Source organism: Bombina bombina, chromosome 3 (assembly GCF_027579735.1).
Source record: "Bombina bombina isolate aBomBom1 chromosome 3, aBomBom1.pri, whole genome shotgun sequence".
In the NCBI taxonomy this organism is placed as follows: domain Eukaryota; kingdom Metazoa; phylum Chordata; class Amphibia; order Anura; family Bombinatoridae; genus Bombina; species Bombina bombina.
The window spans coordinates 184,215,744-184,230,509 of NC_069501.1; the positions used below are offsets into that span (position 1 = coordinate 184,215,744).

Consider the following 14,766-nt stretch of genomic DNA (forward strand, 5'->3'; position numbering starts at 1 on the left):
ATTTGTTTTATGAAGCTCATGTTTGTTATACTTGGCCATTGTGGGAACATTTCTTCTCTGGAACTGATACTTGTGATTTTTTGGTCGCGTGCGCACTTCCTTGGAAGCTGCGTGTTCTATAAGATTATAGTTTATGTTATTGATCTCTTTGGGGTTTTGTTTTTTCATGGACCTTGGACAGTTCAGGGGAGTTCCATGTACCAGGCAGGTATTGGTAAAGTGCTAGCTGCTGTTTCCTTATGGTTCATGTCACCCACATGGTGCCGGTGTGCTGGCTATCTTCTTGGGTGTTGAGTTGTTCACTTTGATGAAGTTTTCATGTTATGTTTATTTTATCCATTACTTGAAGGGTGTTTTCGTTTCTTATACTTCAACCTGCTCCTCGTCCTCCGTGAACGGAGTGTCGGAGGATTTGTTCTTCTACCAGTTTTCCTTAGGTTGGGGTCCAGGTGCGGACCTGTCTATGTCTCCTCGTGGGTTCTGGAGGTCCTTGACCTCAGAACCATAGTTTCCCCATTCCCAAGGGTTTGGAGGTCTGGATGACCGCTGGACAGCCCGGGTACCAGTTTGGATGACGTTTTCTTTTTGTTCTATCTTGGTATTTTACGAGTGTCTGTTTTTCTTGTGGTAGTCACCGGTACCTATTGAGGTTGCTTGGACTGCTTTTTTCCCTTTTAGGGTGGTCCGGTCATCTGAGTTCAGATATGTCCGTCTTCCCTTGTTTCTGCGTATAGCACGCTCTCATAAGAGGGAGTGCAGGGGTTGAGTTTTTCCCCCTTTTTTTCCCCAGCGACCGCCCCTGGTTCACTCTGCAGAGGAGTTGTGGGGTTTTCTATGGTCTTCCTTGTGTGGTACAGGGATTTCCGTGAGGGTGATCCTGTGAGGATTTTGTCTCTCCATCTAAGGGGCTTGTTTAGTCTGCTTGGTAGCCTAGTTGGATGTCAGTTGCCCACATGGCTAACGTTGCGAGTTTTGTTGGGTGTTCTCCATTATATGGAGCCCTGTCCCTGGTGACCTTCAGGGTCCCTGGAGAGTTTGAATCCAGCTGCAGCTGATTGTCTCTTCACTTTGTATTACAAATTGCAATAAGAAGATAATTTTTCTTGGAGTATTGTACTTGAATCTCTAGGAGCTCTTGTTCTCTGGGGTTGCAGAGGGTCCAGGGTTTAGCTCAACCTATGGGTGTGGGTTGCCATCTCTTAGACCTGTCTAGATATTTGTCTATGCTCTTGGTTTGAGCTTCTTGAGAATGCACTACCTAGAGTGCTCTTCTTTGTTTGAGGCTAACTGGGGTTTCCTCAGGTCATACGGCCTGCCCCGGTTTTCAGGGGGTCTGGTTTAGGGCCATGTCTCTTGACTAAGTTTTGGGTCTGGATCAGTATTCAGTCTTGAGCGGTTCAGTTTGTCCCTTCATGGGGTTAGTTTTTCTCTCAGGGGATCTTTAGTTCCTGCCTGGAGGTTTGTTGGATGCTTTTCGGATGCATCTTTAAGTTGTCGCGAGTGGGATTTTTTGCATTTTGAGTCGAGGTTGTTTGTCTCAACTGAGCTGGTGGTAATGTTTGTTGAGTTATTGCTCAATGGTATTGCTTACCATTTCTCTTTAAGCATCTTCGCCATGTCTACGGCTGGTGAAGTGGTCCCCTTGGCATTTGTCTTCTTGGGGAGGATTTTGGAAGTCCTATGGTTTCTATGGAGACCCTGTGGGTCCTATCTTCTTGTTTGAGGATTTTTCTTCCTCCCTTGCAGCAAGGGTTCCGGACCCATGCACGACATATCTATTATGGACCACCTGTAGTGGCCAGATGGTTAGCCTAGCTGTCTAGCAAGCGTTAGGTTTGCAGTTTGCAACCAGCTGCAGATATTGCATCTGAAATGTGTGCTTGTAAGCCGTTCTCTCTTGATGGACTTTGTCAGCCCTTTTTGGGCCCTGTTATACTTCTTCTTGGGGGTTCTCGGGGGTTCCTTCCTCCACTGGTTACATTTCACTGCTGGTGTTGGATGTCCTTTTGGGGTCCAGATTCGTCCTGGATTGGAGTTGTCGTCGATATCCAGCACTCTCTGTGGGATGGGGTCCCATGATGGCTTAGGGTCAGTTTTGCTGCCCTAGAGCTGGAGCTCGCGAGTCTGTCCATTGTGATTCTGTGTTTCACAGAGAGACCATTTTTTCTGCTGGGACAGTTAGTTCCGCCATCCTATTGGTGGGCTCCGAGTTACCTTCGGTCCTGATATGGGTTTCTTCTGTTATGTGTGATCAGTCCACGGGTCATCATTACTTCTGGGATATTATCTGCTCCCCTACAGGAAGTGCAAGAGGATTCACCCAGCAGAGTTGCTATATAGCTCCTCCCCTCTACGTCACCTCCAGTCATTCTCTTGCACCCAAAGACTAGATAGGAGGTGTGAGAGGACTATGGTGATTATACTTAGTTTTTATAACTTCAATCAAAAGTTTGTTATTTTACAATAGCACCGGAGCGTGTTATTACTTCTCTGGCAGAGTTTGAAGAAGAATCTACCAGAGTTTTTCTTATGATTTTAACCGGAGTAGTTAAGATCATATTGCTGTTTCTCGGCCATCTGAGGGAGGTAAAAGCTTCAGATCAGGGGACAGCGGGCAGTTGAATCTGCATTGAGGTATGTAGCAGTTTTTATTTTCTGAATGGAATTGATGAGAAAATCCTGCCATACCGTTATAATGACATGTATGTATACTCTACACTTCAGTATTCTGGGGATGGTATTTCACCGGAATTACTCTGTAAAAGTACATTAAACCTTTTAATAGGTATTTAATTCATGTTAAACGTTTTTGCTGGAATGTAGAATCGTTTGCATTTCTGAGGTACTGAGTGAATAAATATTTGGGCATTATTTTTCCACTTGGCAGTTTGCTTGTTTTGATTATGACAGTTTCGTTTCTCTCTCACTGCTGTGTGTGAGGGGGAGGGGCCGTTTTTGGCGCTCTTTGCTACGCATCAAAAATTTCCAGTCAGTTACTCTTGTATTTTCTGCATGATCCGGTTCATCTCTAACAGAACTCAGGGGTCTTCAAACTTCTTTGAAGGGAGGTAGATTCTCTCAGCAGAGCTGTGAGACTTATGTAGTGACTGTGTTTTAAAACGTTGCTCTGTGATTTTTATGTTTAAAATTTAATTAGTGTTACTTTACTAATGGGAACAAACCTTTGCTAACAAGTTGTGTTGTTTTTAAAGAGTGATGCTATAACTGTTTTTCAGTTCATTATTTCAACTGTCATTTAATCGTTTAGTGCTTCTTTGAGGCACAGTACGTTTTTGTTAAATAAGATTGTAACCAAGTTGCATGTTTATTGCTAGTGTGTTAAACATGTCTGATTCAGAGGAAGATACCTGTGTCATTTGTTCCAATGCCAAGGTGGAGCCCAATAGAAATTTATGTACTAACTGTATTGATGCTACTTTAAATAAAAGCCAATCTGTACAAATTGAACAAATTTCACCAAACAGCGAGGGGAGAGTTATGCCGTCTAACTCGCCTCACGTGTCAGTACCTGCGTCTCCCGCCCGGGAGGTGCGTGATATTATGGCGCCTAGTACATCTGGGCAGCCATTACAGATAACATTACAAGATATGGCTACTGTTATGACTGAAGTTTTGGCTAAGTTACCAGAACTAAGAGGCAAGCGTGATCACTCTGGGGTGAGAACAGAGTGCGCTGATAATTCTAGGGCCATGTCTGATACTGCGTCACAGCTTGCAGAGCATGAGGACGGAGAGCTTCATTCTGTAGGTGACGGTTCTGATCCAAGCAGATTGGATTCAGATATTTCAAATTTTAAATTTAAATTGGAAAACCTCCGTGTATTACTAGGGGAGGTCTTAGCGGCTCTTAACGATTGTAACACTGTTGCAATACCAGAGAAAATGTGTAGGTTGGATAAATACTTTGCGGTACCGGCGAGTACTGACGTTTTTCCTATACCTAAGAGATTAACTGAAATTGTTACTAAGGAGTGGGATAGACCCGGTGTGCCGTTCTCACCCCCTCCAATATTTAGAAAGATGTTTCCAATAGACGCCACCACACGGGACTTATGGCAAACGGTCCCTAAGGTGGAGGGAGCAGTCTCTACTTTAGCTAAGCGCACCACTATCCCGGTGGAGGATAGCTGTGCTTTTTCAGATCCTATGGATAAAAAATTAGAGGGTTACCTTAAGAAAATGTTTGTTCAACAAGGTTTTATATTGCAACCCCTTGCATGCATCGCGCCGATTACGGCTGCGGCAGCATTTTGGATTGAGTCTCTGGAAGAGAACCTTAGTTCCGCTACGCTGGACGACATTACGGACAGGCTTAGAGTCCTTAAACTAGCTAATTCATTCATTTCGGAGGCCGTAGTACATTTAACCAAACTTACGGCTAAGAATTCAGGATTCGCCATTCAGGCACGTAGGGCGCTGTGGCTAAAATCCTGGTCGGCTGATGTAACTTCTAAGTCCAAATTACTTAATATACCTTTCAAGGGGCAAACTTTATTTGGGCCCGGTTTGAAAGAAATTATCGCTGACATTACAGGAGGTAAGGGCCACGCTCTACCTCAAGACAAAGCCAAAGCTAAGGCTAGACAGTCTAATTTTCGTCCCTTTCGGAATTTCAAAGCAGGTGCAGCATCAACTTCCACTGCACCAAAACAGGAAGGAGCTGTTGCTCGTTACAGACAAGGCTGGAAACCTAACCAGTCCTGGAATAAGGGCAAGCAGGCCAGAAAACCTGCTGCTGCCCCTAAGACAGCATGAACCGAGGGCCCCCGATCCGGGACCGGATCTAGTGGGGGGCAGACTCTCTCTCTTCGCCCAGGCTTGGGCAAGAGATGTCCAGGATCCCTGGGCGCTAGAGATCATATCTCAGGGATACCTTCTAGACTTCAAATTATCTCCCCCAAGAGGGAGATTTCATCTGTCAAGGTTGTCAACAAACCAAATAAAGAAAGACGCGTTTCTACGCTGTGTACAAGATCTATTATTAATGGGAGTGATCCATCCGGTTCCGCGGTCGGAACAAGGACAAGGGTTTTACTCAAACCTGTTTGTGGTCCCCAAAAAAGAGGGAACTTTCAGGCCAATCTTGGATTTAAAGATCCTAAACAAATTCCTAAGAGTTCCATCGTTCAAAATGGAAACTATTCGGACAATCTTACCCATGATCCAAAAGGGTCAGTACATGACCACAGTGGATTTAAAGGATGCTTACCTTCACATACCGATTCACAAAGATCATTACCGGTATCTAAGGTTTGCCTTCTTAGACAGGCATTACCAGTTTGTAGCCCTTCCATTCGGATTGGCTACGGCTCCAAGAATCTTCACAAAGGTTCTGGGTGCCCTTCTAGCGGTTCTGAGACCGCGAGGAATTTCGGTAGCTCCGTACCTAGACGACATTCTGATACAAGCTTCAAGCTTTCAAACTGCCAAGTCTCATACAGAGTTAGTTCTGGCATTTCTAAGGTCGCATGGATGGAAAGTGAACGAAAAGAAGAGTTCTCTCTTGCCTCTCACAAGAGTTCCATTCTTGGGGACTCTTATAGATTCTGTAGAAATGAAGATTTATCTGACAGAAGACAGATTAACAAAGCTTCTAAATACATGCCGTGTCCTTCATTCCATTCAACTCCCGTCAGTAGCTCAATGCATGGAGGTGATCGGCTTAATGGTAGCAGCAATGGACATAGTACCCTTTGCACGCCTACATCTCAGACCGCTGCAATTGTGCATGCTGAGTCAGTGGAATGGGGATTACTCAGATTTGTCCCCCACTCTGAATCTGGATCAAGAGACCAGAAACTCTCTTCTATGGTGGCTTTCTCGGCCACATCTGTCCAGGGGGATGCCGTTCAGCAGGCCGGACTGGACAATTGTAACAACAGACGCCAGCCTTCTAGGTTGGGGCGCTGTCTGGAATTCTCTGAAGGCTCAGGGACAATGGAGTCAGGAGGAAAGTCTCCTGCCAATAAACATTCTGGAATTGAGAGCAGTTCTCAATGCCCTTCTAGCTTGGCCCCAGTTAAAGACTCGGGGGTTCATCAGGTTTCAGTCGGACAACATCACGACTGTAGCTTACATCAACCATCAGGGAGGGACAAGAAGCTCCCTAGCAATGATAGAAGTATCAAAGATAATTCGCTGGGCAGAGTCTCACTCTTGCCACCTATCAGCAATCCACATCCCGGGAGTGGAGAACTGGGAGGCGGATTTCTTGAGTCGCCAGACTCTTCATCCGGGGGAGTGGGAACTTCATCCGGAGGTCTTTGCCCAAATACTTCGACGTTGGGGCAAACCAGAGATAGATCTCATGGCGTCTCGCCAGAACGCCAAACTTCCTCGCTACGGATCCAGATCCAGGGATCCGGGAGCGGTTCTGATAGATGCTTTGACAGCACCTTGGAACTTCAGGATGGCTTATGTGTTTCCACCCTTCCCGCTGCTTCCTCGATTGATTGCCAAAATCAAACAGGAGAGAGCATCAGTGATTCTAATAGCGCCTGCATGGCCGCGCAGGACTTGGTATGCAGATCTAGTGGACATGTCATCCTGTCCGCCTTGGTCTCTACCTCTAAGACAGGACCTTCTGATTCAGGGTCCATTCAAACATCAAAGTCTAACTTCTCTGAAGCTGACTGCTTGGAAATTGAACGCTTGATTTTATCAAAACGTGGTTTTTCTGAGTCGGTTATTGATACCCTGATACAGGCTAGGAAGCCTGTTACCAGAAAGATTTACCATAAAATATGGCGTAAATACCTATACTGGTGTGAATCCAAAGATTACTCCTGGAGTAAGGCTAGGATTCCTAGGATATTGTCTTTTCTACAAGAAGGTTTAGAAAAGGGTTTATCGACTAGCTCATTAAGGGGACAGATCTCAGCTCTGTCCATCTTGTTGCACAGGCGTCTGTCAGAAAATTCAGACATCCAGGCCTTTTGTCAGGCTTTAGCTAGGATCAAGCCTGTGTTTAAAACTGTTGCTCCGCCATGGAGTTTAAACTTAGTTCTTAACGTTTTACAGGGTGTTCCGTTTGAACCCCTTCATTCCATTGATATAAAATTGTTATCTTGGAAAGTTCTATTTTTAATGGCTATTTCCTCGGCTCGAAGAGTCTCTGAGTTATCAGCCCTACATTGTGATTCTCCTTATCTGATCTTTCACTCAGACAAGGTAGTTCTGCGTACTAAACCTGGGTTCTTACCTAAGGTTGTCTCTAACAGGAATATCAATCAAGAGATTGTTGTTCCATCCTTGTGTCCAAATCCTTCTTCAAAGAAGGAACGTCTTCTACACAATCTGGATGTAGTTCGTGCCCTCAAGTTCTACTTGCAGGCAACTAAAGATTTTCGCCAAACTTCTTCCCTGTTTGTCGTTTCTTCTGGACAGAGGAGAGGTCAAAAAGCTTCTGCTACCTCTCTCTCTTTTTGGCTTCGTAGCATAATACGTTTAGCCTATGAGACTGCTGGACAGCAGCCTCCTGAAAGAATTACAGCTCATTCCACTAGAGCTGTGGCTTCCACTTGGGCCTTTAAGAATGAGGCCTCTGTTGAACAGATTTGCAAGGCTGCAACTTGGTCTTCGCTTCATACTTTTTCCAAATTTTACAAATTTGACACTTTTGCTTCTTCGGAGGCTATTTTTGGGAGAAAGGTTCTTCAGGCAGTGGTTCCTTCTGTATAATGAGCCTGCCTATCCCTCCCGTCATCCGTGTACTTTTGCTTTGGTATTGGTATCCCAGAAGTAATGATGACCCGTGGACTGATCACACATAACAGAAGAAAACATAATTTATGCTTACCTGATAAATTCCTTTCTTCTGTTGTGTGATCAGTCCACGGCCCGCCCTGTTTTTTACGGCAGGTACATATTTTTTAAATTATAATTCAGTCACCACTACACCCTTGGCTTCTCCTTTCTCGTTGGTCTTTGGTCGAATGACTGGAGGTGACGTAGAGGGGAGGAGCTATATAGCAACTCTGCTGGGTGAATCCTCTTGCACTTCCTGTAGGGGAGCAGATAATATCCCAGAAGTAATGATGACCCGTGGACTGATCACACAACAGAAGAAAGGAATTTATCAGGTAAGCATAAATTATGTTTTCCTACCTGTATGTGTCTAGTTTTAGCAGTTCTATCTGCTGGACTAGGGTTCTGGGGAGCTTGTGGCTCCTTGGCACACCATCAGTCATATGGTGTTGTGTCAGAGGATCTGAAGGTGGATTTTGTTCTTCCTTGCGATTGCTCTCTCGAATTGGTTTGGAGTGTCACTCTGGGGGATAGGATCTTTGTCATTCTTCTCCTGGGTGGTTGTCTTGTATCAACCTTTGTTTCCCTTGTCTTGGAGTTTTCTTCCCTAGTCTGTTGGTCCTTTGGATCTCCTCCGGGTACTCCGTAATCTCCTTTGGGAGTAGGTGGAGGTACTTCCTTCGAGTAGTTCATGTGATGGGAGCATGCGGGACTTGGCTCTTTGGAGGCATTGTGCTCAGCGGAATCTAAAGATTTTGAGTGGTCTCCAGCACGGCTTTGCCGGTTGTTTGCAGTTACCTTGTTTCTTTTTATACTGTTTTTATGGGTAATACCAGGCTGTGGTGCCTTTCCAAGGGACCGCCTTCTGTACCCGCCCTTTGTTTGCATTCAGTGTCCTCTATAGCTTGGGTATTGTTTTCCCAAAAGTAATGAATGCAGCTGTGGACTCTTCCAGTTTAAGAAGAAAAACTTAAATTATGCTTACCTGATAATTTTCTTGTGACGGGAAAAGTCCACAGCTCTCCGCACGTGTTTTATCGATGAGGCGGCCGTAGTTTAGTTTCTTCTTCTGGCACCTTTTTCACCCTGATATTTCTCCTACTGTTCCTTGTTCCCTTGGCAGAATGACTGGGGAATGAGGAAAGTGGGGGGAGGTATTTAAGCCTTTGGCTGGAGTGTCTTTGCCTCCTCCTGGTGGCCAGGTTCTGAATTCCCAAAAGTAATGAATGCAGCTGTGGACTCTTCCCGTCAGAAGAAAAGAAAATTATAAGGTAAGCATAATTTAAGTTTTTTAAGCAACTAGGACTACGGCATGTAAGCCGAAACGCTTTGGGGGACCACCCTACTGTATATTTCAGTTATTTGTCTTTTGGGTGTTTTAATGGATATGCAATAAAGAAGATGTTTTTAGCCTGACCGGTGCTCCTGAATGTTTAATTCCTGCATACTTCCTTCTTATATAGGGCTTCATTTTATAAGGCCCTCTGTTCTGGTGAGATTATCTAATAAGCTCTTCCGTAAAGCAAAGTTCCTCAAAGTCTTTTAGAACTGCTTTCCTTTTTTATTTTATTTTTTTTGAAAGTTTGAAATGCTTATCTTACTGTGCAGGGTTCTTGGTATGTATGGAAAGCTGAAACATTACAAGATAGGGTCCAAAAATAATCTTAAAGGGATAATATACATTCATTTTTTCTTTGCGTAAATGTTTTGCAGATTATCTATTTATATAGCCCATAAAGTTTTTTTGTTTTTTTTTGTTTTTTTTTAAATGTATAGTTTTGCTTATTTTTAAATAACATTGTTCTGATTTTCATACTCCTAACCAAGCCCCAAAGTTTTATGAGAATACCGATGTATACCTACTCCAGTTTGCTCCTATTGTGTAAAGGGTCTTTTCATATGCAAAAGAAGGGGGAGTGTCTTATTTCCCACTTTCAGTGGGCTTTCCAGTTACCTTTTCAACAGAGCTAAACTAAGTTTTTAAACAGTTTTATACTGGATTTTTATATTAGTATCTGTGCATCTTATTCTTTATAGTAGTGTATATTACATGCAGTTATATGAAAATTGGTGTATACTGTCCCTTTAAAGATTATGCTAGTAAATTTTTGATCATCTTGCCCCTTAGATAGTTTATTTTGTTGCGCAACATTGGCAGTTATACAAAGAAGTACAGATTCACAAAAGCACCTCAGTTGTTTACTTTGAACCCCCTGCTACTCTCCCTTCATGCCTAGCTACACCCCTGGATTGCTCAGCTCTGCCCACTAAATACCTATAACACTGCCTCCATATTCCACTGGCACTAACTACGTGGTCCACAGGACTTCAGAATTTATTCACAAACTCCTAACATCTGTACAGAGCTCTGCAGTATGTTTACCCCACCCCAAAATGTAATTATTGAAATAGGCATTGGTACTGACTCACCAGAATCAGCATGATTCTATGAAAGTGTGAAAAGTAAGCAGACTTTCACATTAGAGGCTGTTCTTCCTGGTACAAAAGTATGATTCCTCTCTCCATCCAAATCTTCTGAGCCTTATTTGATGAGTTGTGAAGTGTATGCCGTTTCTGATTGCTTCATAGTATATACTCTGTGCACGCTCTTGAGTGATAGGCAAGTGGCTCTACAGTGTGTTTGCAGCACAGGGTCATAAGACTCTGAGATCAACTCCTCAAGCATTTTCCTTGCACTAATCTCAGAGAAAAAAAAGGCTACATCTTTTTTAATGCAACATTTATTGCAAAGTTGCTTCCATACTTTGTATAAGAATTTGCCTTTAAAGTTGCATAGGGACGCCATGCAATAACAGCTAGTGTCATAAGCAAATAGGTGTGTATGTTAGACCTGTGAATCTAAATATATTTCCTGACTTTCCCTGTTTTTTCACATTTATTCTATCCTAGATTTTGACATTATGTTTGTAAACCAACATTATATAAATGATATATTTCATGCCCTGAACTTAAACCTACAGACCATTATATAATTACTAGATTACATGATAATATCTATGATATTTGTGTTAATTTTTTATGTCTGATTATTTTTTTGTTTTTGTTTTAGATAAAATATCTAAAAGAAAGTTTTTTGTTTTTTTTTTGTTTTTTTTTTTAATTAACAAACACAGAAAGATTCCAAATACTGTAAAATATGTATTTATTAACTGGAACTTAAATGAGTTTCAGTTTTAATCAGCACCTTTCCTGGCCCATGTTAAACCACAAATGGCATTAAGTCTTACTAATAGCAACCACACATAATACTGTGCATATTGTATGATATATCTCCATTATCACCACATCAGTTTTCAGAAGACAAAAAGCCTCAGTTCTGACTTTTTTACAAGGATCTGGCAACTCTGCAACCCTCATCCACTGGAAGGGAAGGTGAGAGGACGTGAGATACAGTCCATATCCAATAACGACAAAGCTAAAAACATAATTTTGATAACTTGGTCACATTGACACTACTATTCAGACCCTTTGGTATTACAATTGAAATTAAGCTCCCATTTCTCTGGATCATCTTTGAGATGTTTCTACACTTTGATTGGAGTTCACCTATGGCAAATTGATTTGATTGTAAAAACAACTAACACCTATCCTTGCATGTTTACCCCCATTGCAGTAAGCCCTCTACTCTAATAACCCCTGCACTATTAACCCCTAATCCACCACACACCCTATCACAAACTATTCTGCAACAATGAAAAAAGGCATTTGTCGGGCAGTGCCCTGGTTGAAGTGATTATATCTCTTTTGGCAAAACCCCCCCAAAATTTATACTTACCTGATAAATGTATTTATTTCCGGATATGGTGAGTCAATGGCTTGAGTAATTACTGTTGGGAATATCACTCCCGGCCAGCAGGAGCAAGCAAAGATCACCACAGTTAAACTGTTAAGTGTCACTCCCTTACCTACAACCCCCAGTCATTCGACCAAAGGGAAATGGAGAAAAAGGAGTAACACAAGGTGTAGAGGTACCTGAGGTTATTGTCAAAAGAACAACTGTCTTAAAATAAAGGGTGGGGCTGTGGACAAAAATTTATCAAGTAAGCATAAATTTTGTTTTTCTTTCCTAAGATATGGTGACTCCACGGCTTGAGTAATTACTGTTGGGAACCAATACCCAAGCTAGAGGACACAGATAAATAAGGAGGGACAAGACAGGCAATCCTAACCAGAAGGCACCACCGCTTGAAGAAGCTTTCTACCAAAAGAAGCCCCAGCCAAGGCAAAAGTATCACATTTGTAAAATTTGGAAAAAGTATGTAGAGAAGACCAAGTTGCAGCCTTGCAAATTTGTTCCACAGAAGCTTCATTTTTGAAAGCCCAAGAAGAGGAAAGAGCTCTTGTGGAATGAGCCATAATTCTCTCAGGAGGCTGCTGTCCAGCAGTCTCATAAGCCAAAAAATATACTACGTAACCAAAAAGAAAGAGTAGTAACAGTAGCTTTCTGACCTTTACGTTTCCCAGAGAAGCAGACAAAGAGGGCAGAGGACTGGTGAAAATCCTTAGTCGCCTGTAAGTAGAATTTAAGAGCACGTACAACATCCAAATTGTGTAACAAACGTTATTTGGAAGAAGAAGGATTAGGACACAGAGAGGGAACAACAATTTCCTGGTTGATATTTCTATTAGAAAAAACCTTAGGAAGGAAACCTAACATAGGCCTAGATTTAGAGTTGGGTGGTAGCCGTGAAAACCAGCGTTAGAGGCTCCTAACGCTGGTTTTGGGCTACCGCCGGTATTTGGAGTCAGTCAGGAAAGGGTCTAACGCTCACTTTCCAGCCACGACTTTTCCATACCGCAGATCCCCTTACGTAATTTGCGTATCCTATCTTTTCAATGGGATCTTTCTAACGCCGGTATTTAGAGTCGTGGCTGAAGTGAGCGTTAGAAATCTAACAACAAAACTCCAGCCGCAGAAAAAAGTCAGTAGTTAAGAGCTTTCTGGGCTAACGCCGGTTTATAAAGCTCTTAACTACTGTGCTCTAAAGTGCACTAACACCCATAAACTACCTATGTACCACTAAACCGAGGTCCCCCCACATCGCCGCCACTCAATTACATTTTTTTAACCCCTAATCTGCCGACCGCCACCTACGTTATACTTATGTACCCCTAATCTGCTGCCCCTAACACCGCCGACCCCTATATTATATTTATTAACCCCTAATCTGCCCCCCACAACGTCGCCTCCACCTGCCTACACTTATTAACCCCTAATCTGCCGTCCGCACGCCACCGCCATCTACATTATAGCTATGTACCCCTAATCTGCTGCCCCTAACACCGCTGACCCCTATATTATATTTATTAACCCCTAATCTGCCCCCCACAACGTCGCCTCCACCTGCCTACACTTATTAACCCATAATCTGCCGAGCGGACCGCACCGCTATTATAATAAAGTTATTAACCCCTAATCCGCCTCACTCCCTCCTCAATAACCCTATAATAAATAGTATTAACCCCTAATCTGCCGATCAGAGCTCACCGCTACTCTAATAAATTTTTTAACCCCTAAAGCTAATATTAACCCTAACACCCCCCTAAGTTAAATATAATTTTATTCTAACGAAATAAATTAACTCTTATTAAATAAATTATTCCTATTTAAATCTAAATACTTACCTGTAAAATAAACCCTAATATAGCTACAATATAAATTATAATTATATTATAGCTATTTTAGGATTAATATTTATTTTACAGGCACCTTTGTATTTATTTTAACCAGGTACAATAGCTAGTTAAGAACTATTTAATAGCTAAAATAGTTAAAATAATTACAAAATTACCTGTAAAATAAATCCTAACCTAAGTTACAATTAAACCTAACACTACACTATCAATAAATTAATTAAATACAATATCTACAATTATCTACAATTAAACCTAACACTACACTATCAATAAATTATTTAAATACACTATCTACAATTATCTACAATTAAACCTAACACTACAATATCAATAAATTAATTAAATACAATACCTACAAATAACTACAATTAAATAAACTAACTAAAGTACAAAAAATAAAAAAGAACTAAGTTACAAAAAATAAAAAAATATTTCAAACATTAGAAAAATATTACAACAATTTTAAACTAATTACACCTACTCTAAGCCCCCTAATAAAATAACAAAGCCCCCCAAAATAAAAAATGCCCTACCCTATTCTAAATTTAAAAAGTTCAAAGCTCTTTTACCTTACCAGCCCTGAACAGGGCCCTTTGCTGGGCATGTCCCAAAGAATTCAGCTCTTTTGCCTGTAAAAAAAACACATACAATACCCCCCCCAACATTACAACCCACCACCCACATACCCCTAATCTAACCCAAACCCCCCTTAAATAAACCTAACACTAAGCCCCTGAAGATCTTCCTACCTTATCTTCACCATACCAGGTTCACCGATCGGTCCTCGGAAGTCTTGATCCAAGCCCAAGCGGGGGGCTGAAGAGTGACGTCCATCCTCGGGCTGAAGTCTGGATCCAAGCGGCGGCTGAAGAAATCCATCATTGGGCTGAAGTCGGAAGTCCATCATCGGGATGAAGTCTTCTATCAAGCCGCATCTTCAATCTTCTTTCTTCTGGAGCGGAGCGGAGCCATCTTCTTCCAAGCCGACGCGGAACATCCTCTTCAACCGACGCCTACTCGACGAATGACGGTTCCTTTAAATGACGTCATCCAAGATGGAGTCCCTCGAATTCCGATTGGCTGATAGGATTCTATCAGCCAATCGGAATTAAGGTAGGAATATTCTGATTGGCTGATGGAATCAGCCAATCAGAATCAAGTTCAATCCGATTGGCTGATCCAATCAGCCAATCAGATTGAGCTCGCATTCTATTGGCTGTTCCGATCAGCCAATAGAATGCAAGCTCAATCTGATTGGCTGATTGGATCAGCCAATCGGATTGAACTTTATTCTGATTTGCTGATTCCATCAGCCAATCAGAATATTCCTACCTTAATTCC

General features: G+C 42.2%; 1 protein-coding gene across 1 annotated transcript in view; it reads left to right on the plus strand.

Annotated features, from left to right (window-relative positions):
- Positions 1 to 14,766, plus strand: part of EPHA6 (EPH receptor A6) — a 1,448,913-nt gene that overhangs the window by 220,092 nt on the left and 1,214,055 nt on the right. The window lies entirely within an intron of this gene.